The 24283-nt window shown below is 42.3% G+C and overlaps 1 long non-coding RNA gene across 4 annotated transcripts in view; it reads left to right on the forward strand.

Moving 5' to 3' along the window:
• LOC116570197 overlaps positions 1-24283 on the forward strand; it is a 148410-nt gene that overhangs the window by 23301 nt on the left and 100826 nt on the right. For 3 of the 4 annotated variants that reach the window (XR_004277316.1, XR_004277317.1, XR_004277314.1), the window contains one exon: positions 6329-7598. The exons of the other annotated variant lie outside the window; for it this stretch is intronic. This is a non-coding gene — a long non-coding RNA (uncharacterized LOC116570197). Of the gene's footprint in view, positions 1-6328; positions 7599-24283 lie in introns of those variants that run through there. 4 annotated transcript variants of the gene reach the window in all.

Genomic DNA, 24283 nt, shown 5'->3' on the forward strand with positions numbered 1-24283 from the left:
CAGAAAGAGCAGCTGCATGGGGGTCTTGAGGAGTGGCTGATGATATACTCTGGAGTTGGGAGGAAGTAAGGAAAAGGGAGGTTTCAAAGGGTTTTCATATGCTAAAGAGGACCTACAAGATAATGCTAGAGAGGAACCACAAAATACCATGAGGCCTTGCCATGGTCAATGTTGTTTTCCCCTCTAGCAAGGTATTAACGTTAAGATAGTTGGGAGAAGGGCACCTGGGTGGCTCAGTGGGTTAAAACTTCTGCCTCTGGCTCCAGTCATGATCCTGGGGTCCTGGGATCAAGCCCCATATCAGGCTCTCTGCTCCATGGGGAGCCTGCTTCCTCCTCTCTCTCCCTGCCTGCCTCTCTGCCTACTTGTGATCTCTGTCAAATAAATAAATAAAATCTTAAAAAAAAATAGTTGGGAGATTCCTAGAAGAATGTCATATTTGTCCCACCCAGCAGTGTCACCTTGTGCTTTGTTTTCAGCTAGCCTTCTGCTCCCTCATTTGCCACCTGAACAATTTTGACCCTTTAATCTTTAAGGTTGTTGAAAGTGGAAGGTCTCATCTTCTGTAAAATCTTACTGCTGAATAGGGGAGTAGAGCTATCATTACCTCTAGGTCACCTTTGGTCAGTTGGGGAACATATGGAGAAGTTACAAAATGGGGAGGCAGCTGAATCCAACACAGTCAACCAAGATGAACCTCCTTTAGTAGAAGGGATCGTCTGTCAACTGGAAGTTATGGCAGTGAAGGAGTCTTGGCACTAGTCAGGGAGACACTGGAAATGACAACAAAATAAGGTTAATAGTGTAATGAGAAAGAGAAGTCTGAGTAAAAGACCTTTGATAGTTGACCTTTGATAATTTTCCTCTAGTCCAAGAGTTTAAAGCAATCACTAAAGGAAAGAGAGATAATTTAAAGCACCAGTTTGAGAATTCATGTTGGTTAGAAACTCTGGATCTCCAACTTAGGTCATCCTTTTCCCTGCTCACTGTTCTTCAGACCCACAGGCACCCCTTCATTCCTTTGAAAACTTCTTGCTCCTTCCCCACACTTGGGCTCTCTAGGTTGCAACCCATCTGCTCCTCACGTGCATGTCCTTCAGTTTGTAGCTGAATTTCAACTTCGTCAGGGTAACCTTCCTAGACTCCAAGACTAGGTCACGTACAAAAGTTAAAAGCCTTCCTTACACGCTCACCCTTGGCCTTGTAAGGCAGATCGTAGTCTGTAAGTCTGTGCCGATTATGATTGTTTGACTCAGGGTCACCTCCTTATCCCAGGAAAGGGACTCCCATGGGAGGCGGAGCTCTGTCTGGTTTTCCTCCATGTGCTTTCCTAACTAGAAAACATAGGGCCTTTTAAATTATGTATTGAGAGAATAGTCCACAGATTCAGGAAAATGCGGAGAAGAAGGTAATAAGCATCTGTATACTTTATCAACCAGCTTTAACCTCAACATATCGCCAGAATTGTTTCACATTTTTAAAGAAGAAAAACAGTGGTATTCTGAGTAAACCCCTTGTGAATTCTTCTCAGTCCGGTAGCCATGTTCTCCTCTCTGGAGAAAACTCTAAACACAAAGGTGGTGTGTATTCCTCCATGTAAGAAGCCGTAATTTGCCTGGGAAGGTCCGTCTATGTGTATATTTAGAAGAGATACTACTCATCTTTGCCAGCATAGATGCTGGCTGGAAGTGAGCAAAAGACCCTCCCTAATGAGGATTTATGAATGGCCTGCTTCTTAGAAACGGAACTGATGCTCTGCTTGGGTTGGGATTTCCCAATATGTAGTGTGAACCAACTGTGTTATATTGTTTTTTAAAATTCTTTTATAATTTGTTTGAAGTTGTCTAAGTTCTGACAGTAGCTTGATTTGTAGACACTTTAAGCTCCATTAACATAAGAAGACTAAGAGGGAGGGCTGAGTTGTGGTAAAGAGCATGAACCACTGGGGTGACGTCTTTATTAATTGTATGATCTCGAGCAGGGTGATCCCTGAGCAGCATCGCGGGGATCACTGGGGAGCTTGTTAGAAACGCACATTCCTGGCTCCCACCTCAGATCCCCTAAAGCTGAAGCTCGGTGGTGGTACCCAGCAATCCGCTTCAGTCAGTCCTGTGGCTAACTCTGGTGCCCACTAGCATTTGAGAACAACCGATCTAAAGCAACGAATCGGAGCCCTCCAAGCTTCAGTTTATTTATCTGTAAAACAGAAATGATAATCATCAAGACACAAAATCTTTGTGAGGATGAAATATTAGTTAACATTTATGGAACACATCTCCCAGTGCCAGGCACTGTTCTTGGCACTTTACATTTTATCTCATGTAATCCTGAAATTAACTTCCTCACAAATAAAGATTAGGAAAGTTGGGGCGCTTGGGTGGCTCAGTTGGTTAAGCGGCTGCCTTTGGCTCGGGTCATGATCCCAGGGTCCTGGGATGGAGCCCTTCATTGGGTTCCCTGCTCAGTGGGAAGCCTGCATCTCCCTCTCCCTCTGCCTGCTGCTCCGCCTACTTGTGCTATCTCTCTGTCAAATAAATAAATAAAATATTTAAAAAAAAAAGTACCTAGCACATAGGGAGCACTCAATAATTGTTACAATTATATTACTACCTTTTAGAGATGTAAAGATAAAATGAGATGATATAAATACTGAGCACAGCATCTAATACGTGGCATGTGTGAAACAGGTATTAATTGTTTGCACATAAAGGTATTTGTCTGAAGAATAAACATTATTCACATGGGTCTTTATGGGAAGTGGGATCGAGTCTAACATTTTTTTTTTTATTTTTTTTTTTTTTATTTTTTTTTTTTTATTTTTTTTTTTTAAAGATTTTTTTTATTTATTTACTTGACAGAGAGAAATCACAAGTAGACAGAGAGGCAGGCAGAGAGAGAGAGAGAGGGAAGCAGGCTCCCTGCTGAGCAGAGAGCCCGATACGGGACTCGATCCCAGGACCCTGAGATCATGACCTGAGCCGAAGGCAGCGGCTTAACCCACTGAGCCACCCAGGCGCCCCGAGTCTAACATTTTAGACTAGACTAGACTAACTGACAGGGAATCTCCCACTGGAAAAAAAAAAAGGCCATTACAGAAAACATTTTATAGATCCCATTTCAATCTTTCTTTTTGTGATTTGTCAAAAGTCAAGGAAGCCAAAGAGAGTTCTTTGAACTAATTGGGAGGGCCAAGAAGGTATTAACTACTCTCTAATTAAGCTGGTAATAGCTGCCCTCTATTGGTGAGATCAAAGGCCAGAGAAACACTGCCTGGGAGAACTTTTGAAGACAGGCTTCTCTCTATGACAGCCTTGGAGTTTTGGACCCTCCGAAGTAGTTCAGACAGTGTTGCTCTGTCTGGGGGGGTCCAAGAGAAAGAGGGAGAAGGTCCAGGTGGATGGAGAACAGTTAAAGGGTTAGTTAGGCAAGCGTTCATTTGTATTGGTTTCAGAATCTAACTCTGAATTGTGTCTTCTAAAATAAAGAAGTCAAAAAATGCAAATGAAATGAAAAAGTCACTAGCTATTGCTTTGCAGCATTATATAGAGAATCCCTGAATATTGGAAAAGGACTGCTGGAGAAGCATGCTCTCCCTCTGTCTGCTGTGAATGGGAAGCCTGTCCTGTCCACCCTCTCTTGCCCAGCAAAGCTGACCTCTCCCTCTTTGTGCTCCAACTTCACTGGCTTCTCCTCTCGTGACACCCAGTACGAATGGAAGCGCTTGGCTTTTTCTTGGTTTAGACCAGAACTGCCCAATCGTGCAAGTTACATTTGTTACTTAAAAAAAATTTTTTTTTTTTAAAGTAGACACTTAAAAAAGTGAAAAGGGAACAGGTGAAAGTGATTTTAACAATGTAGTTTATTGAGACCACAATATCCTGAATATTGTGACTTTGATAGATAACTAAAGTATAAGTATTAAGGAGATATTTTACAGTTTGGGGAGGGTACCCATTCTTTGAAATCCAGTATGCACATCACAATTTGGCTTAGCCCTATTTTGAGTGCTCAATAGACACATGTGGCTGAGGGCTCCTGTGTGGGACACAGTGCTTTGTTCAATGCCTGAAACCAGTGTTGTTCCATAGGAAAATGTGGCATGTAGAATTCTAAGATCATGTCCAGCAATCCCTGCCTTTGTATAATCTTTTCCTCTTTGAGTGTGGGTGGAGCATATAACCGTGATGAGATATTAGTCGATTGATTAGGATATGTTATATGACAAAAGGGAGACTATATGGGTGGGCCTGCTCTAATCAGGTGAATCTTTTAAAAGAGAAACATCCTGGCCAGCCTAGAAGAAAGCATATATACACCTGTGTAGTGAACTGCCAATGGAGAGGAGCAGCCTCTAGAAACTGAGACAGGTCCCCAGCAAACGAACTAGAGAGAAAACAGGGACCTCAGTCCTGAAACCACAAAGAACTGAATTCTACCAACAGCTAGTGAGCTTTTAAGAACCCTGAGCCCCAGATGAGAACTGTAGCTGACCCTTTGATTTCAGCCTTTTGAGCCTCCTCCCAGCCCAGAATCTAGCCATTCTGTGGCCAGATTTCAGACCCATGGAACTGTGAGCTAATACAGGCATATTGTTTGAAGCCACTAAATTTGTTATAATTTGTTACACAGCAGTAGAAGACTAATACAGTAAATAAATGACATAATTAAGCAACATCATCCCGCTGGTGGCAATGTCTCTCTACTGTAGGCATAGTCTGTCAGAGGAATTAGTAGCCTTTGAACCTTAGGCTTAAAAATCAAACCAGTGTCATGATGACAACATATTTATTTAACCGTGCCAGAGTATTAGCAGTCTCAGCACGTTTGAGTTAGTCTCTTCTTCCCAGTGCCGTTCGCATTGGAGGGAAGAGCTAAGTGAGAGGCAAAAAAACAAACAAAAGACAAAGCCTCTGGAAATAAGTTTGGTGTACTTACCTTGTAAAGGAGTGACTTTGATTAGAGGCAAGTACACAAAATAACAACAATCACAAGGACAGCTCACACTTGTTGGGTGTGCACTCTGTACCCCGCATGTCACCCACAGCCCTAAAAGGCAGATACAATTATTACCTTCCTTTTATGGATGTGGAAACCAAGTTTAAGAGGTAGGAGGAGATTTAGCTGCATAACCAGGCAATAAAGGCAATTAGGAATTAGGAAGGAAGAGGAAGAAGAGGTATTTTTGGATAAAGTACTCTTCAGAACAGATTAGCTTAGCTCTCAAATGCAGCTCTTTCTCTTAGCTGGAAGAGAGCTCTGCTTCCTTTCTGTTAACAGGTTCTTTTTTATACCCCTTCTTTCTAACAAAGTGCATTTCCCAAGTGGTCCTCAGCCTCTGCATTCTGCCTTTTACTTTCTCCTTTAGAGAAGTCAATGAGTCTTGTCACTGCCAATAATACCTCTGGTTCTGGGCTCTCAAAGGCCTCTCTTGAACCGTATTGTTCTGAGTTCCAGCCCTCCAGGGCCATTTCCAGTTGGATGTCTCCCTGTTCTCTCAAGTTCAGCTCGGTCAAGGTGGAGTTCAGCACTATGCCCTGAAAAGCAGCTCTCGTCTGTGATGCTCTGCACCTGCCAACGATTCTGTCACCAGCAGCTAGTGTGCCAGGCTGCAAACTCCAAAGACTTTTCAACCCTTTCTCATCTCTATTCCCTTTAGCCAGTCAGCTGCTAACAGTATCTTTCCAGAATGTTTGCTCAACATTCTTCTACAGTCCCCAACCTCCTGGGTCCTTTAGCCCACTGCTCTTCTTTACTATCTTCCTTACCCAGCTTTGGTTCCATGGTGTATCAATTCCGTCCCTCTCACCAGGGCCCAAATCCCCTTGCCACTCTGTTTTCATCATTCCTCCTTGACATGACTTGAAGCCAACCATCTTCTTGCCCTTCACCTGGGAGGCTGAGTGGTACTGAAAAAAATTGCACAGAGGAAGGATAAAGTAGAAGCCTCTCTTCCAGTATTCACGGAAGTCCCAAGACTAGGGATGCCAAATCTCTCACATTCCAGAGCAAATTATTGGCCCCTCCCTATGCATGACTCCTAAAGAAGGTGGATGAAACAGCCTTTATGATCTTTATCTTTCATTTACCTTGAGCTGTGAATTTTTCCTATCTGGTACTCCCTCCTCCTTACCCCCCTAGCCATCTTTGATAGGTAGCTTTTGAAGCTTGGAGGATACAGACAGACTTTAGACTCATGCCTAGGGAAAAAAGTCTTTAATGAGAGGTTGGCTAAAGTGAACTGTGTGTCAGCATAGCAGAGGCTGCATTTAGGAAATAACCACATTCTGGCCTCTGCCAGGTCAAAGCTGCATTTTTTTTTTTTTTTCAGGGACCAAATGTCAAACCAACGGTGGGAATATGAGTCTGCCTTGTTTAGAAAGGAATCTTGACCCAGAGGCCTTCCTGCAATCGATAAGGTGTACTTGGCAAAAAGAGTTCCGGGGTTCCCCTGGGTAGAGAGGCTGAAGGGAATCATAGGTGGCTCATTTGAGAAGAGGACCGCCTGAGACAAAGGAGTTCCAGATGGAAGAGTCCAGCAGGGGAGCATCTGAGGAGGGTATGGATGCTCCCATGAGAGAAACCTCCATTAAGGGAAACTACACCAGCTTATACCTGCCAGTCAAATAAGGCCCTCCCTCTTCTTACCATTCGGTTCCTCTACTCCCATCCTGGAGGGTCCATTAGAAGTCAAGTGGTGGAGGAACAGAGCAGGGGGTCAGGGAGAAGTAGCATTAACAGGGAAATAGAGATGAACAGCACATTCCCCACTGCAGGCTCTTGGGCGATGAAGTGACCAGAGGACATTTTGTTATCTGAGATGATCACAGTCAGAAGACCTTCCTAATGTTTCATCTGAAGGACGGAGAAGAGTAGGTGCAAAAGAGAGGCTTCAAATGGGCATTTGAGGGTGAAGAATAAAATTGTTTCTCTTTGCAGCCTGTGAGTCCAGTTTGCTCAGTGAGACCTTTCAATTTATATCACTGAAGTAATCTCAGAGGCCATGGCAGTATAACACTTCTGGTGGACGTACTGTCTTATTCTTTGCAAAGTTATGCTTTGCACTTATGCTTCTCTGTCTTCCTTGATCCCTGAACTTCACACCTGCCCCTTATTCTCAGATGATCTTGCCTTACTCTGTGCAGAGAAGAGAGAATCCGTCAGGTGGGAGGAAATTCTCTCCATTTCTTCTGCATCACTAAATGGAGCTAAACTGCAGTTAGAGTGTTAATTGTTAACTGACACATATATTGTAAATATATAAAGGATGGTTCCACTATTTAACAATAGTGTATTCTCTTAAGCAGATGGACTGTTTCCTCCATAATCTTACTCTCAATATCAACTTGCCTATCTTCTCATTTTCGTATAATGTAAAAATAAACTTTTAGCTCAATTTGAAATTTGAAAACTTTTTCCATTTATATTAAAATACGCGAGAAGATCTAAAAGTCAAGTTTTAATTTATTTGTATTGCATTCTGCAAAATATGTCCACAAGATTACCATTTGTATGGTAAGTATTTTGCAATATTTGAAATAGGGCATTTCATGCCTTTGCCTTCACCCTCAGAGAGCTTTTCCAGTCTCAATTCTCTTATTCCATCTAATTACAATTTCATTTTAAAAGCAGTTGGGAGCACATATACCCCAAGCATTTAAAAATGTTACATTTAATGTATGTAATGACTTTTTAATTCCAATATAACTAACAAAAATAATTGAAAAACAGAATTGCTAATGGAAGCACGTTTCTCTATAAAAGTAATTTACATTATTTGAAAGAATTCTAAGTTCATTACAGAAATTTTTGGAAAATCACAGGAAAGTAGAAAGAATAAAATAAAAATCAGCCACAAAAACACCCCCACTCTCACATTCATTTTTGAGATCTTCAGTCTTTTCTAGTTTTTAAAGTTGGTATAATAATGAATACACATTTTGTTATTTATTTTGTTTTATTTTAATTACAGCATCGTTTACATACAGTATTGTATTAGTTTCAGGAGTACAATATAGTGATTCAACAGTTCTCTACATGACTCAGTGCTCATGATGATAAGTGTACTCTTCATCTCCATCACCTGTTTCCCCCATCCCCCCACCCATCTCTGCTCAGGTAACCAACTGTTTGTTCTCTATAATTAGTCTGCTTTTTGGTTTGTTCCCCCTTTTTTTAACCCTTTGTTTTGTTTCTTAAATTCTACATATGCGTGAAATCCTGTGGTATTTGTCTTTCTCTGACTGACTTACTTCACTTAGCATTGTACTCTCTAGATCCATCCATACTGTTGCAAAGGGCAAGATTGCATTCTTTTTGATGGTTGAGTAATATTCCATTGTATATGTAAACCAGATCTTCTTTATCCATTCATCTATTGATGGACACTTATATTGCTTCCATAATTTGGCCATTGTGAACAATGTTGAAATAAACATAGGAGAATGCCAACATATTTTAAAACCCTACTGTTTTTCATTGGAACATTATATTGAGGCCATCCTTTTTCTGTGCTCTTGAGTATTCTAACAACCTGGTTTGGGTGACTGAATCATATTCTATCACATTATAATGTTATAATTTATTATATTATTGTCATCTAATATGTAATCTGGTCCTATTATAATTTCTTTTAACAATCCCCAACATGCTTATTTTTATTTATTTAATTTATTTATTTTAAAGGTTTTATTAATTTATTTGAGAGAGAGTGAGAAAGAGAGAAAGAGAGTGCATGAGCCAGGAGAGGTGTGGAGAAGCAGACTCCCCACTGAACAGGGAGCTCCATACAGGACTCAATTCCAGGACTCTGGGATCATGACCTGAGCCAAAGGCAGCTGCTTAACCAACTGAACCACCCAGGTGCCCTACTTATTTTTAGAAATAGAAAAATCTACATCCTTGGCTTCTAGCATATATTCAGTTTTGGTATTTTCATTCCACCATCAATAACCTTAATTTAGATTTTTGCCAGATTGCACACTTCCTAGTCTAGTAAACAATGGTAGTCTTGTTAAATTCAGCCAAAGTAGGAAAGCCATCAAGATCTTTCGGTTTCTGAAATTGTGGCCTCTCTTCATGGTATCTCTTTCCTCCTTTCTGTTACTTCCTAATACTTTATTATCCAGCTTCCCCCCACCCACTGAATTATTTTTACTCCTTCCTCTGTCTCTCTTTAAGATGGAACTTATTTCTGTTGGATTTTTCCTTCTGAAGGTTCAAGGTAGAAAAAAATTAGATACTGCACATAAGGCTGGTAGGCCTTACGTTTGTATATTTACATTTGCAAGTATATATTTACCTGCATATCAAAGGTGGAACCATCTGGTGAGAGATTCATATATACCAAATTCATCCCACTGATGTATAAAACCAGAATGCTTTTTTTTTTTTTTTAATAATGTTTATTTATTTATTTTAGAAAGAGAGAGAGAGCATGAACGGGCAGGAACAGATAGAGCGGGAGAAAGAGAATCTTAAGCAGGCTTCATGCCCAGCATGGAGACTGACACAAGCCTTGATCTCACGACCCTGAGATCATGACCTGAGCTGAAATCAAGAGTCAGATGCTGGGGCGCTAGGGTGGCGCAGTGGCTTAAAGTCTCTGCCTTCGGCTCAGGTCATGGGATCCATGGAATCCAGCCCTGCACTGGGCTCTCTGCTCAGCAGGGAGACTGCTTCCCGCTCTCTCTCTGCCTGCCTCTCTGCCTGCTTGTGATCTCTGTCTGTCAAATAAATGAATAAAATCTTAAAAAAAAAAAAAAAAGAGTCAGATAGCCACCCAGGTGCCCCAGAATACTGGTTTTTGAGTTTACCTATTAAGAAATGGAGTTGACATGTGGTCTGAAATGCTCTAATATGACTAACACATTCCCTTACTGAAGGAAGACCTTCAAGCAAAGCCCAATCATAAGAAGTTTGCTTAATAGGAACGAAATCAGAGGAAGGGTTTTGGGATTAGACATTTAGAATGTTCAGTGGCAACAGGCTAAGGGAGCCTTATGTATGCATTATTATAATTAAGGCTAGATGTGGGATTAGGGTTAGGATGAGGGACAGAAATTGTGACAGAGAAATTCATCAAGGGAATGAATGCTTTCTTGAAGTGCCTCTTGCATTAAACCGCTCTGCCTCCCCATGCACGGTGCACCCTGCTATCAGAAACTTCTGCCCTGATCACTTTCTTCCTTCTTCTCTCTCTCTCCTTCCTCCTGGTCATCCTTGACTGCTGCTTTCTTGGCCCTCCTTCTGTATCTCATTGTTTCTTCTCTGTCTTCTTTCCATGCTGACTCTTAGTTCTTAAATCTCTGGAGCACCACGTATACAGATTCTGTCCTGGGCCTTCGGAGAATCATTCACGTGGCTTAGGAGTGTTAATTTAACACTCAGCTGTTCCAGACACACAGTTGAACGACACATCCTGCCTTCCTTGCTGTTGGGTGGAACCGTATGATGAGTTCTGGCCTTTGAATTATGAGCAGGAGCAATATCTGTCACTTCTGGGCCAGAGCATTTAATTATGACTTTAACTTTATCCTCTAATTAAGCGAATTCCAAATCTACCAAACTAAACTTAATTGATCACCTGAGCTCAGGTCCCAGTTTCCTAGTTACCTTGCAATCGGTTGTTCATTTTCAAACCCACTCAGCATTTCTGCCCTTGGATGCACCTGGCATCCTCAATTCCCGTGGCTCTGGGGATTCTGAGACATGAATTGGTTTGCTTCTCGTTGGCTCCTCCTCCTGCACCCCCTTTCTTTCCCCTCCTTGGATTTCCATTCCCAAAGTACTGTGACTGTTTAATAATCTGCTGCCATCTCCTTTTTTCTTTTCTTGTGGGTTCATGTTCTATTTTTTTTTCTTTTAAGTGTTACTGTCATTTTAGAGGAGTTTGGGAAAGGAAGGGCAAATTTGTATGTATAATCTTTCATGTTTACTAGAAATCTGTTCACTTACTCTTTTTTCCAATTTTTATTACCTCCCTCAGAGCACTCCTAAATGTGTCTTGAACCCCACAGGGACTTGAAACACGTCAAAGTAGTTGTAACACGGTAAGGGTGGCTTCCCTGACCCAAAGGGAAAAAAGAGCAGAGATTAAAATTACCCTGCATGAAAATTTCTGAAAACTTAGCCCAGTTTTCTTTTCCTGCATTCATTCAAAACTTGGTGAGCACTCAGATTTAGGTGCTGGGATATGGATAAAATGACTAGAAATCTTAGAGTCGCTCCTGGTGAATTTCTTTTGTGTTTCTTCATATGCTGTGTGGTAGTTCAGTCACTAACATACGTTGACCTTTGTTCGAGGCTGGAGGTTCAGAGAGGAGTGACTGTCTTTTTATAGAGAGAAAACAGCTGCCATCATCCCATTTGCCAGGAAGGAGGAAAAATTGTCACGGGTTCCTGCGTGTCATTGGCCAGAACAGCGAGATGCTGGGACAACACAAATTAATCCAGAGGTACAGACTCCTCTGTCAATTTCCAAGACTTAGCTTTATCCACAAAGACCCTGATGAAGGGCCTGAAATTCCTCTTTGGACCAGCCAAAGCATGACCTTTTACACAGAACACTCTGCGTTGCCAACAGATAGTTTCCAGAGAGGAATTGGGAATTAAGTTGAGCTCTGGTTGCGGATGATTCTTTTTCATGCCTAGCTACCCAAACAAAGAGAGTGAGCCAGAAGCCAGATTTGCAAGTGAACACACAGAATGGAATTGGTGCATGGGAATGCACGGGGCTCTGCCTGATTAAACTGCTGCCAGAGCGCCAGGGGGCGATTTCTCTCCGCCTCCCCGGCTCGCTAGGGTTTGGGTTTTGGCAGCTCTCTCTTCCCTACCCCCACAGTCCCCTTCCCCATGTCCTCAGATCCATTTGCACTGTTGTTTGGAAGGGGCCCAACTCACACAGATTGGCAGCGCTGTATTTGGTGTTTTACTTACCTCTGCTTCTTTTCTCTCCACGTTTGATCATTCTCATAATGACAGCTTATTTTCTCTCTCCGTTTACCGTCGGAAAACAAAAAGGAAACTCTTGAAAGAGTTGTGGAGTTATAGTTGAATTTTCTGATGTACTGCTATGGGAAGTTAAATTCATATTCTGAAATGTTTTTTCTACTTCCGTTTCCCCCCCAACCCCCGTTCCTCCACTCACCTCCCCCCCAACTGCAAACAGTCAGCCCTGATGGGAAACATTCATGTTGAGAATTGATTTTCCCCTCAGAAGGTGTTGTGACTACAGTGGCGACATCCTCGAGAGTTGGCATGTCAAAATGTTGATGTTCTCATTGAAGACCTTCATCATCGTCATCATCGTTGATGCCTTCATTTGCTAGACTCTGTTTATGTGCATCTTATCTCAAGTGATATTTCTTGGGATAATATTCACAAGGGTTTAGGGCTCCTGGAATGAAAAGTGTTATATAAACAGAAATGCTTACCCCTGGCAAAAGGTAATCTCCATTGCATACACCACCTGGTTATAAAAACTCCCATTTGCACAGTGTTTCTAATTCAGAAAGAATTTTCACGTCTGTTGTTTCATGAAATCCCATTTAACATTTCCATTAAGGATACATATAATCATGGAGGGCACATCAGGGGTGGTCCAGCTCCGGGAATCACCCCACCTTGTCATTGCCACCAGGCACATGAGCTTCCGTACCAGGAGCCCCTGCTAACTTTTCACAGGTGTGACGATGCGGCTCTCAAAAAGCTATGTCCCAGGGTTTTGTCTTGGAGAAGAGTCAGGTTTACAGAGGCACAAATAAGCACAACATAATTAAGAGGGATTCTTTTATTTTCTCAGGTCTCCTAAGGAAGAAAACTGGGCAGGCAATTAATTACAGGATCTCTTTGGCAGAATGGGGGGAGAGGGGAAATCTGTGAACACTATAAAATTAATAAAACGGACTCCATCACAGCTACCTAAACATTTCCGTTAAGGATACAGATAATGAGGGCAATAGTTATAACACAAAATGAGTATATCACGTGATTGACCAGAGATCAGGATGCTACTTTTCATGACGGTAAGGCACTGGTAAGCCAGTGGCAAAAAAAATAAAGGTGTATGTTTACTGGGACATACACAGCCTTTGAACTGAGATTTAGTAAGGCAGCATTTCAAGGGAGTAAATGAACAGTTCCTCTAGAAGAGCGTTTTAGAAGAGAAAACCAAGCAGTACTGCAATAATTGTAGATGTGGTTTGATTCCTTTGGAACTCTTGCGTGGATTTCTCGTTTTTGAAAGAATGACTTAATGAGATGCCTGGGTGGCTCAGTGGGTTAAGCCGCTGCTTTCAGCTCAGGTTATGATCCCAGGGTCTTGGGATCGAGTCCCGCATCGGGCTCCTGGCTCGGCAGGGAGCCTGCTTCTCTCTCCTCCTCTGCCTGCCTCTCTGCCTGCTTATGTGCTCTTTCTCTCTGACAAATAAATAAAATCTTAAAAAAAAAAAAAAAGAATGACTTAAATACAAAACTGTTGGGATGCCTGGGTGGCTCAGTCAGTTGGGCATCTGACTTGATTTCAGTTCAGGTTATGACCTCAGGGTTGTGAGATGGAGCCATGGATTTTCTCTCTCCTTCTCCCTCTGTCCCCCACCTGCCCCTCTTTCTCTTCCCTCTTCTCTAAAATAAATAAATACAAAGGTGTTAATGAACACAACCGTGGCTGGCCATATAACGGTGTGGGAAAAACACAGTCTTTCGAGCCACGCACAGGCCTTGGACAAGCTAGAACTGAGCTTGACTTGTGGATCCTCTGTGTGCTTTCATGCAACCGTGGGCAAACCTTGATTTCTGTGAGCCTCAGTGTCTCCGCATGAGTGTCTCTGGATTACAAATACCTCCTTCACAGCATCCTTGTAGGGATCAAGTGAGATAAAACGGGCAGCGCGGCTGGCCTGCGGAAGCGGCTCCACAAATGGCCCCCATTCTTCCCGTGGCTTGATGTTACTCCCCTTCTCCGCGGAACCTAAACACCTGAGAGTCAGAGACTCAGTTCTGCTTCTTTTTCCGTTCCCTTGAAGCCCCAAGTTACAAAGGCTCTCAGAAAGTTGGCTGCGGTTGGCCTTTATTCATCACAGCCTTGCCTCCAACTCACATCCTGACTGATAAATGGCTCTACTGGTTGAGGCTTAGAAAGGACTGTTGAAAAAGCCCTGTGTTTTGACTGATCACACCCCGGCCGACACTTGGTCCAGAACCTGGTTTGCATGAATGATTGTTAAGTAGGAATCAACTTTTCATGTCTCATGCTACAAAGGAAAAAGGATTCTAGCTTTATCTGTTACACACTGTAAATCACCTAAATGTCTCTCCCCTGTGTGCCCTGGAATCATACGTAAGGAACATGGGAGTGATGAAAGTACTTCCCAGAATCTGAAGTGAGAATCACACTCACCCTGCATTCCTTTGTCTGTCCATTACATTCACCATAGGATCTCTGATGAGAGGGGACCCATCTCTCGAGGAGTCAACTGGCCATCTTCCTTTTGCACACAAGGCATCTCGTATAAACAGACTCAGAAGAAGGATCTCCAATAAGCTTGAGAGTGAGCTCACATATTGGTTAAAAACTTCTTGTTGGAAAAGTGGAAATCTGAGCAATTCAGCTCAGGCAAAGTAGGAAATGTATTGGCTCACATGACTTAGAAATTCAGGGATGCTGCTGGCTTCAGTTGCCCGGTTATCCACCCTAATAGAAAAGATGTATTCTGATTATTCTAGAAGCCGAGTCCTAGGGAGGACTGCACTTAGACTAGCATTGTTGGACTAGGGAAAGAGCGTGCACTATTGCACGTCATATTCTCTTATTCACTGCGAAAGTCACGTGGTGATGGATACGGCTTCTATTTTATTTTCTGCTTTTCTCTTTCTTGCCTTCCTTTTTGTGATCTGGGTATGGATCTGTATATACACTTAAATATATGTTTTCTATTTCTATTTGACTCATCATGCCTCTGCTTATATCCCTTGTCCATCTTGGAGCCATTCACCATGACCAGAGAAATGAGTGCATTGTTTAGTCATTGGTCAACCTGACTACTGTTGAGTGGGGAGAAAGGTGGCATCATTATTCATAGTTCCACTGGGACCACATGAACTGGGAAGGATGAGGGTAAACAAACAACATACCCATCTACCACACTCGACAGGTGTAATTGTAACTAAGTAGATTACCTTTGGCTCTAGTTCAATCCCTTTCCTCTTCTGTCAACTGGTCAACTGAATCTTTTTATGATTTTCCCTCAATAAAAGGCAGTAGGTAAACCCATAAAACTTCTTGAGAAGTTGCAGTATTTCATTGCCTTTGTAGACTTAACAATTAGAAGGTTTCTTTCCTGTACAGGCCAGCAAAAACAAACAAACAAAAACAAAAAAATACCACACACAAAAAATTTTTTAAAACCTTAGCTTTAAGAAAAAGAATTCCCATTTCCTGTAAGTTTTCCCAGGTAGAGTTTCTAACCTTTTGTCATCTTCATGGATCTGATAGATGTGTTCTTTGTCTTTCTTGCTTTTTTCTAGTTCAGGATTCCAAATGAAGCCAATAAGAAGTATATAAGGTATTAATAAAATAATATGAATATGAATTTCTGGGTTGGCTGACTTGTGTTCAAATCTCATTTCATCCACTAGACCAGCAGCAGTTAGGGAAATGCAAATAAAAAATATTTTTTTTTCATTTCTCATATTGGCAAACATTTAAAAATATTGATGAAATACACACCTGTTTCCCCCCACTGCCCTGCGTCAGTTCCTTCTGTTCCATGGCAACAATACCACAAGCATTTTGCCTCAAGCCCCATCTGAATCCATCTCTACTCTCAGACTACTCAGTTATATGAGCCAATAAGTGCCTTTTTCAGTTTAAACCATTTGGGGTCAGTTGTCTGGTACTTGAAATTGAATTGCAACTCCCATAATTAATAATTTCCCTTCCTAATGAAGGTATGGGGAAGGTATCAGCCAGACACCTGGTAGCAGATGGACTCAGATACCTTCCTGCGATGCCAGTTACAGCGGTAGGGTCTGTAGCTTTGTCTGGGAAAACTCCCATATGAAGTCTTTTATAGAGACTGCTGCAGTCCACGACACAGAAGGCTGACTGCTGAATGGGACTTCACACAGGGCAGCATGGACGTGAGCAGTGCGAGAGATGGACTTTATCAGACACTTGGGTCTGTACCACTTTATAGCCTCGCATCTTCTCAGCCCACATTTTACGCCAGTCACCGCTGTAGCAGTGAGCTTTGCGAAAAACCTATTCTGACAGTGCCTCGCTTCATCTGCGTCATGTCCTCCTGCCCTGGGACTTGTCTAATGCTGTGCTGTGAAATGGCTGTGGGAATCCACTCAGGCACACACAACCTAAAAGGTCAAGGGAGTTAAAGCCCAGTGGGGCATCCCTGTTCTAATGGGGGATGAGAGCTAGTGAGTAAATGAGGCATGTTATATATGGCTCCTCGGAAGGTCCTAGTGGGGCAAGCCTTGGTAACACAGTGGTGACCAGCTGGATAATATACTCCTGTGTTGCCATTTCTTCTTGGCCTCACTTTCCTGGATCATTTCCCAAGTAAACTGCTTGTACACAGTTCCTCGTCTCAGGCTCTGTTTTTGAAGGAAAATCTATAATCACTACAATCCTAATGAGATCCCCAAATTTATTTCAAGTTTCCTCAAGTCTTGGATAAGTAAGTATCACGGAGCTCAGCATGGGTGGTAACCGAATGTTTTTGGCTCTTGTCCCAAACTGCTTGAGTCTATGAACACTGATTCATTCTTTCTGGCTTATACAGTCGCTGTCCACCAACTGGAAAGCTCCTCAGTGGTCATGCCTTGGGACTGTCGCTGATGCCAGCGCCTTGGAGGACAACACTGTTGTCTGTGTTCTCCAAGTGATACCCAAGATGCAGACCCTGACTCTCTAACTTGCAATTGGCTCTGCACTCCCTTGCATCTTCTCTGTGTTGGATCCATACAGCAATGAAGAGAAGATCCCTCTTCCTGGCTGGGTTACACTTAATTCCCCTGGTCCAGGGCACTGGGAGCAATATCTTCATGAATCCTTTTAATTCTTCCTGCAGCCCAGGGAGCTCGGACCTAGTTCATGAGCTGGGCCAAGGAGCAATGTACAAGGCAGATCCCAAATCCTTCATTTCATCTTTATCTCTCTCAAACACTTTCCAAACTTTTTCCACTATCTTCCTTCCAGATTCTCCCGTAATTCAGAAAGCCCTTTCCTCCGCGGTTACTCAGTTATGGCTTAGCCTTTGTTTGATTTGTCAGGAAGGTCTGAAACTCGGCATGGTCTAAGTCCTGCTGCTGCTGCTCCCACAATATTATCCTGAGAAAGGGAGCTTGGTAACTAAAACACCAATGTTTAAGGGGAGTTGAATGTCAAAAAATCCTTCTTATATACTGAGATTTCAAATGTGGCTTATGGATTTCCAGGCCTCCCCAGCCTGATAACCAAATAAGGCCATATTTCCTTTTCTGATCTAAATGATACAATCATAAGTCCCCATCCTGTGAAGACCCTTCCTCTGCTGAGTCTTCCTCACCAACTGAATTCTGGAAGTCAAGAGAACAGTCACATGGTCTGCAGATCTGTTCTGCTGGTCGTGTTTATCAGACATTCTCACCCAAAGTAACCTGTTTCTCCAGGATTCCTCATGCTCCACAGAGATTTGAAAGTAGGGAAGGGGCCTAGGAACTGGATGGATTTCATCAATTTGGTTATCACAGCTCTTAGGGCTTTAAAAAAAAAAAAAGGTAATTGTAGTCAGTGAAAGAAGTTTGAGGTGGGTAATAGTTTGCCATTCCCACATAACCTTGCTACTATGTTATAATGAGAGCAAGTCTCAGACCGAATTCTGCCACCCAAGCAGACCCTTGCTAAACACATATTCACTAGCAAGCAGGCGCAGAACAGGTCATGGCTGTCTATTCTGGAAGCTTGATGAAGTCACAGCCTCTGTCTGGCCTTTTGGGTGGTCTGATGAACACCTTGCATGAACTTCTGTTCACTGCAGGCAAAAGCCAAGATGGCAGAGGTAGTGTTCTGTCACCCTTTCAGTCAGTATCAGACAACAATGATATTCCACATCAAGGGGCATACACCGGGATGCATGGAGGCCTTTTAGCAATCAGATGTCCCTGGGGTTGTCAGTTCCTGGGCTGTCTGGATTCTGATACCCTGGTTGTGCTAGGGTCGAGATAGTTTTTCCAGTCTACATATTAAGAATACTTCCCCCGCCACATTCTTAGAAATATCTTTATTACAAGTGTTCTTTTTAAAAACTTTTAAAAACCTTTCTTTAATTGAAATAGATTAGACAAAAATGCTTTTCATTAATAAGAGCCCATTTCTGACATTTGTAGTGCTGATCAACAAGACACCATTTTGCACAATAAAGAACCATATTTGACATTCCGCGTGCGAATGAGCAAGTTTTGACCACTGATTGAGATACAGACAGCAAAAGCATTGGTGGATTGACTCCACATCAGAGTGCCAGATGGCCACCCCAGCTACCCCTAGCATTAAAAACAAAACTAGATGGTGTGTGTAATACCTCACTGGCTGTGTTGACATGTTTTAAAGTAAATTACTGCCATCTCTGTAGGTCCCTGAACTTGAAAGTCTAAGGCCCTAAATCTCTGGGATTCTGCAGATTGATCACTGGATCTAAATGAAGCAATCACGGTAGCTGAACGTTTTTCAAACTGCAGATTATGACCCATTTAAAAATCATAATATGAATTCAGTGGGACATAGGCAACGTTAAAAACAATGACATAGAATATATAGAAATATCAGTGTTAAGTATAATAAAGGTCAGGATTGTTTCTGAAACTTTATGTTAAGTATTTGTGACATGTGTTTACTGGTACACTCTGTAAAATATAAAATGTCATTTAAAATGTCTTGTTTGAGGGTCCCTGAGTGGCTCAGTCAATTAAGTGGCCAAGTCTTGATTTTGGCTCAGGTCATGATCTCAGGGTGGGGAGATTGAGCCCCACATGGGCTCTGGGCTGGGCATGGAGCCTGCTTAAGATTCTCTCTCTCTCTGTCTGCCCCTCCCCCTCCCTGCTGTCCCCTGTGCACCACCCCCCTACTCTCTCTCTTTTAAAAAAAAATACTTCAAAAAATATAAATAATTTAAAATGTCTTTTTTTTTAACTGTATAAAAAATGTTGATAACAACCAAATAGTTGAAAATACATTTCACAAAATTGGTGTTATTTACCCTTTAGGGGTAAATAGATTCATTTTCTACTTATCTATAAAGAGATTTATAAATTTCTATAAAGATTTATAAATCTATAAATAGATTCATTCCTACTCTAGATTCATATTTAGGCAAAACATTTCTCACCTTCTTCAAGGGCATGGTTCTGGCTGAAGGTACCCCACTTACATCACTGGACAGGCAGCTTCCTCTGCTGTGGCAGCAGTCAGATGTATGGTGACGTCACTGCTTTTGCCAAGGTCAATGGGTGGGTACTTTCTTTATATTTATATAACTTCAGGGCCAAGCCTGGAAATTTTCCAAAGACAAAAAGAATCTGTTCCAAAGACTCTGAAAGCTTTCTCAACCTCCCCAAACTAAAAGTTGCCAGAAACCTCCCATTGGCAGTTCCAGGAAAAAAAAAGAAAAAGAAATTCTGCCTTTCGCAGGTATCAACATCACACCTGCTTTGCAAATTACTTGTATCTAGACACATACCCTAAGCCGGATGTTTTCTTTAATATCAAATAAATTGAAAAGAATGGTTGAAGTTTTTCTGAGGATCGCATTGCCTCTTTGGCTCTTATACGGTGACTTGTATAGAGGGAAAAATCTGTCATATGCAACCAAGTTCTGTCAAATGTTTTTAAGAACTCTCTTACTGGAAGGTAGCACTACCCCAGAAGCAATTTTTAACTTCCGACAGTATTTTTATTAGCTAGGTCATCAATGCTCCAGGATCCTGCTTAAAAATTGAAAATGGAGTTTGCGGAGATGAATAATGTCTACATGATTCTTTGAACTTAAACCCAAACCCAGTTTTTGTTTAATAATATGATAGAAATGTACGGTTTGGGCTTAGAGGATTAAAATAGAAACGTATGTTATACGTATGTGTATGTGTCCGTTAAAAAACAGTTGAAGGGGCACCTGGGTAGCTCAGTGGATTAAAGCCTCTGCCTTCGGCTCAGGTCATGATCCCAGAGTCCTGGCATCGAGCCCCGCATCAGGCTTTCTGCTCGGCAGGGAGCCTGCCTCTTTCTGTCTGCCTACTTGTGATTTCTGTCTAATAAATAAATAAAATCTTAAAACAAAACAAAATAAAACAAAAAACAAACAAAAAAACCAGTTGAAGAATATCTTGTGTTAAAAGCGATGAGTGGGGGCACCTCGGTGGCTCAGTGGGTTAAAGCCTCTGCCTTCAGCTCAGGTCATGATCTCAGGGTCCTGGGATCGAGCCCCGCATCGGGCTTTCTGCTCAGCAAGGAGCCTGATTCCCTTCCTCTGTCTCTGCCTGCCTCTCTGCCTACTTGAGATCTCTGTCAAATAAATAAATAAATAAAATCTTAAATAAATAAAAAAATTTATTTATTTATTCTACCAGTGGGATAGTCCAACGGAAGGGCACACGGATGGTTTGCCTGAGAGAAAAACATACAGGATAATGAGTAGAAACCACTGAAAGCAGCTCATCAAGGAAGGTGAGATGTTATACAGTCAGTTCGCCCCTGGATACTGAAGGAAAGAACTTTGTGTTGCCTGGGCCACAAGTCTGAGGGTAAAATGATCTGGAGACCTGGGTTCAGGCGTACGCAAAGGCACTTGTCGGAGAGACGCAGAATTGACACCGTTTGTGAGGGAACCTGTGACAAGCGACCCAGGAAGTGACTCAGAGGGTAGTGGGGATGAGTCATGGCTGTGGTTCCAGAACCAAGGAGAGAGCTTGAAGGCACAAGTGAACAAAGGAAGCACGTCATGCTTAGGGCAGCGGGAGGATAATGGGAGGCCGCCTTCAGCTCCTCCGTGCGGCTGACAAATCACCTGTTGAAACCCTCTGTCTCCTATTTCCGCGAACAAAATAGTCAGATTCTTTTAAATGACCTCACAACCAATGGCTTCTTTTTTCGGAATTGGGAAAATGTGACAAATATCTCTTTTATAATTTGCATTTTTTTTTCTTGTGTACCCTCTTAAAAAATGAAAGGGAAGTTCCCATTTTAGTTTCTTCTACATGTAATGCATAAGGAATAATGTAACATATTGTCAGCTTGTCAAGTTTATCCTTAGGCAGATGTGGTCCACCAGGCGTGTGTGGATGCCCAGTGAGGGTGAGTAGGGCAGAGGGCAGAGAGTTAGAGAACTGAAGGTATGCAAGACGTGGAAATACAGAGGCCAAGGGCAGCCTTGAGCATTGGACCATCTGTCTTCCTGTCCTTGTTTTGCACTTTCAACCTGGGCCTTACCTTCATCTGCTAGAAATCTAGAGCTGGGTCACCTGGAGTTTAATTATTTAAGTGGGTTGGCCTGTGCAAGCCCCAAATCTCTGTATGATTTTTCAGATCTCTGTTGGTTCTAAGATGTATTGAGATTAAGCGTACAGGCTCTGAGCCTGTGCCAAATCCTGGCTCTGCCATTTCCAAGCCTGTAGACCTTGGGGTAATTCAGCGACCTCACTGCGTCTCATTCTCCTCAGTCGCAAAACTGAGATAATGGCAGTGCCTTTCTCATTAGGGTTTTTGTGAGTATAAAAATTACTCATGAGGATACACTAAGTCCTCATTAGCTATTGGTATTATAGTAAGGAGAGGCAGTATAGCACAGGGGTTCAAGCAAGGAGTCAGAGCCAGACTGTTTGGGTTTGAATCCTGGCTGTGTGACTGTAGGAAAGTTCCTTACCTTCTCTGTTGCCTCAGTTTTCTCACTTGTAAAACAGGGATAATAAGAGCACCTACTTCATAAGATCTGAGTAAGGGTCAAATGATTTAATATGTTCAAGTTCCTAGAACAGTGCCTAGCATTTAATATGTAAGTGCTTGCCACTATAAAAGCTGTGCATATTTTACATGTTTTTGTTTTTGTTTTAAATCTCACACTGGCCCTGGCCCATACTAGGTTCTCACTAAGAGGCTGTCAAACACCCGAATGAATGAATACACGCAGTCAAATTCAATGGCTTGTAGTATCCATGTTGGCCATCCATAGCATTCCAAATTTGCCAAATACACTTGGACTTGTCTGCATCACAGTTGACTTTAGATGAAATGTAGACATTGTTCCCAGCTCCCTTTCCATCGTGGTACTCGGTGCTAAAAGCAGGAGCCTAGAGGACATGGGGCTGTGACAGCCTGGGGAAACATCTCTCCATTTCTCCATCAGTACACCAGAGAGTCATCAAAACATTCTCAAAGTCTGGAAATCCAAGGACACAAATTAATTAAAGACACAAGTCAATTTGCCCTCCATCCCTTTCTCTGTGAATGTTTCTGGGGAGACCAATCACCACTGTCGTTTGAATACTCAGGCAGCACTGCTGGGGAAGAGAGCAGGCCCCCCAAAACAGGCAGGCTCCCTGTTAACCCAGAGCCTGCCTCTCTGCTGCCTGGGTGGCAGCAGGACTTCTGCCCCTTCATAAACATCAAGACACAAAATAATGCAATGTTTAGTCTGAGTAATACATTAAGGAAATCAATTAAGCCCACATGCAACTTTCTAAGATTTTAATTACAGTACTTAGGGTACCACACTAGAGCAGTTTGTCAGGAACATAATTTGTTAATGAATAACAACTGACAGTGAATTAGTCGGGATTGTAATTAGCTCTTGCTAGCCATCCATTGGAACCCTGATCAAAAGCCAGTGAGCGAGAGAAGGCTAAATCAGCTGTGAATGATAACCTCGACGGCTCTATCTGGGCCATCCCCTTGATGCCCGTGTACGCGGAGGAGCCCGGCGGAGACCCTGTGCAGTCTTTGACTCGAGAATCAGAAGGGCAGACTCTCAAACCCCACCCCAGACCTGGTAAACCTGCATTTTAAGATGCCTTGTGATTTAGGAGCCTAGGAAAGTTTGCCAGACACCATGGGAGTAGGAAGAGCACAGGTTCAAAATCAAACAGATCTTTCTGCAACTCCTGATACACTCACCTGCTCACTAGAGATGTGTCCTGAGGCAACTGCTAAGTCATTTTGAGGCTTGGTGTCCTTGTCCGTAAGTTGCATCCACTCCTGTACTGTAGGATCCTTGCAGTGACTGGCAAAAGCATGTGAATGTGCCTAACACAAATGTGAGTGATGACAGTGTAGGAGGAGCTCAGCCTGGCTTCCTGAGAACTGGGCCTGACTATAAACAAATGCTGCATGAAATGTCTGAGTACCTTCATCCGTCCAGTCTTCCCCTTCCATGACCGCTTAAGACTAGGAGGAAGAAGAAAATACAACTAAGTTAAAGGAGTGGAGAGAATTTTTTAAAAAATAAAATAAGGAAAATAATGGAATTAGCCAAAGAATATACTAAAATTAGATTACATTTTTAAATAAGATTTTATTTATTTATTTGACAGAGATCACAAGTAGGCAGAGAGCAGGCAGAGAGAGAGGGAGAAGCAGACTCCCTGTTGAGCAGAGAGCCCGATGCGGGGCTCGATCCCAGGACCCCGAGATCATGACCTGAGCTGAAGGCAGAGGCTTTAACCCACTGAGCCACCCAGGTGCCCCAGATTACATTTTTTTTTTTTAAGTGGCCAAATGACCAAAGAAGAAGATGTGGCTTGCTAATATCAAACAACTGGGAGAGTGCAGGGCGCAGATTATTCTGTATCTTCCCAGAGAAGGGAGGATCCTGAGGAATGAGGTAGCCACAAGCAATCCTCCCAAGATGGGATTCATGTAAGAATCTCGAGAACTGAGATCCATAGTTGAAGATCAAATTTTTTAAAAAACATTCTTGACCTACTACACAATAAATATGCTTTTGATGGAACATGAAAACTTAAAAATCTGTACATCAAAGCAATTTTCTCATAAGAAAGTTTCCCTCAAAGCTTCCTCACTTAACTCAAGACAGTGTTGGAAAAAGACCTTACCTAAGCTGACTATGAGATCAGGTGCTCAGGCACAAGGGGTTACTGTTGCATCGTGGCACATACAGAAAATGGTCATATTTTTATAGCACATTGTGGGTAGAATGAGAGTTCGGGGGTATCCATGGAAGACAAGGTGAACAAAATCATTTTTTACGTCATGAAATTATAAGGAAAACTAAATGTTGAGGAAGAT

This window comes from Mustela erminea, chromosome 12 (genome assembly GCF_009829155.1).
Source record: "Mustela erminea isolate mMusErm1 chromosome 12, mMusErm1.Pri, whole genome shotgun sequence".
In the NCBI taxonomy this organism is placed as follows: Eukaryota; Metazoa; Chordata; class Mammalia; order Carnivora; family Mustelidae; genus Mustela; species Mustela erminea.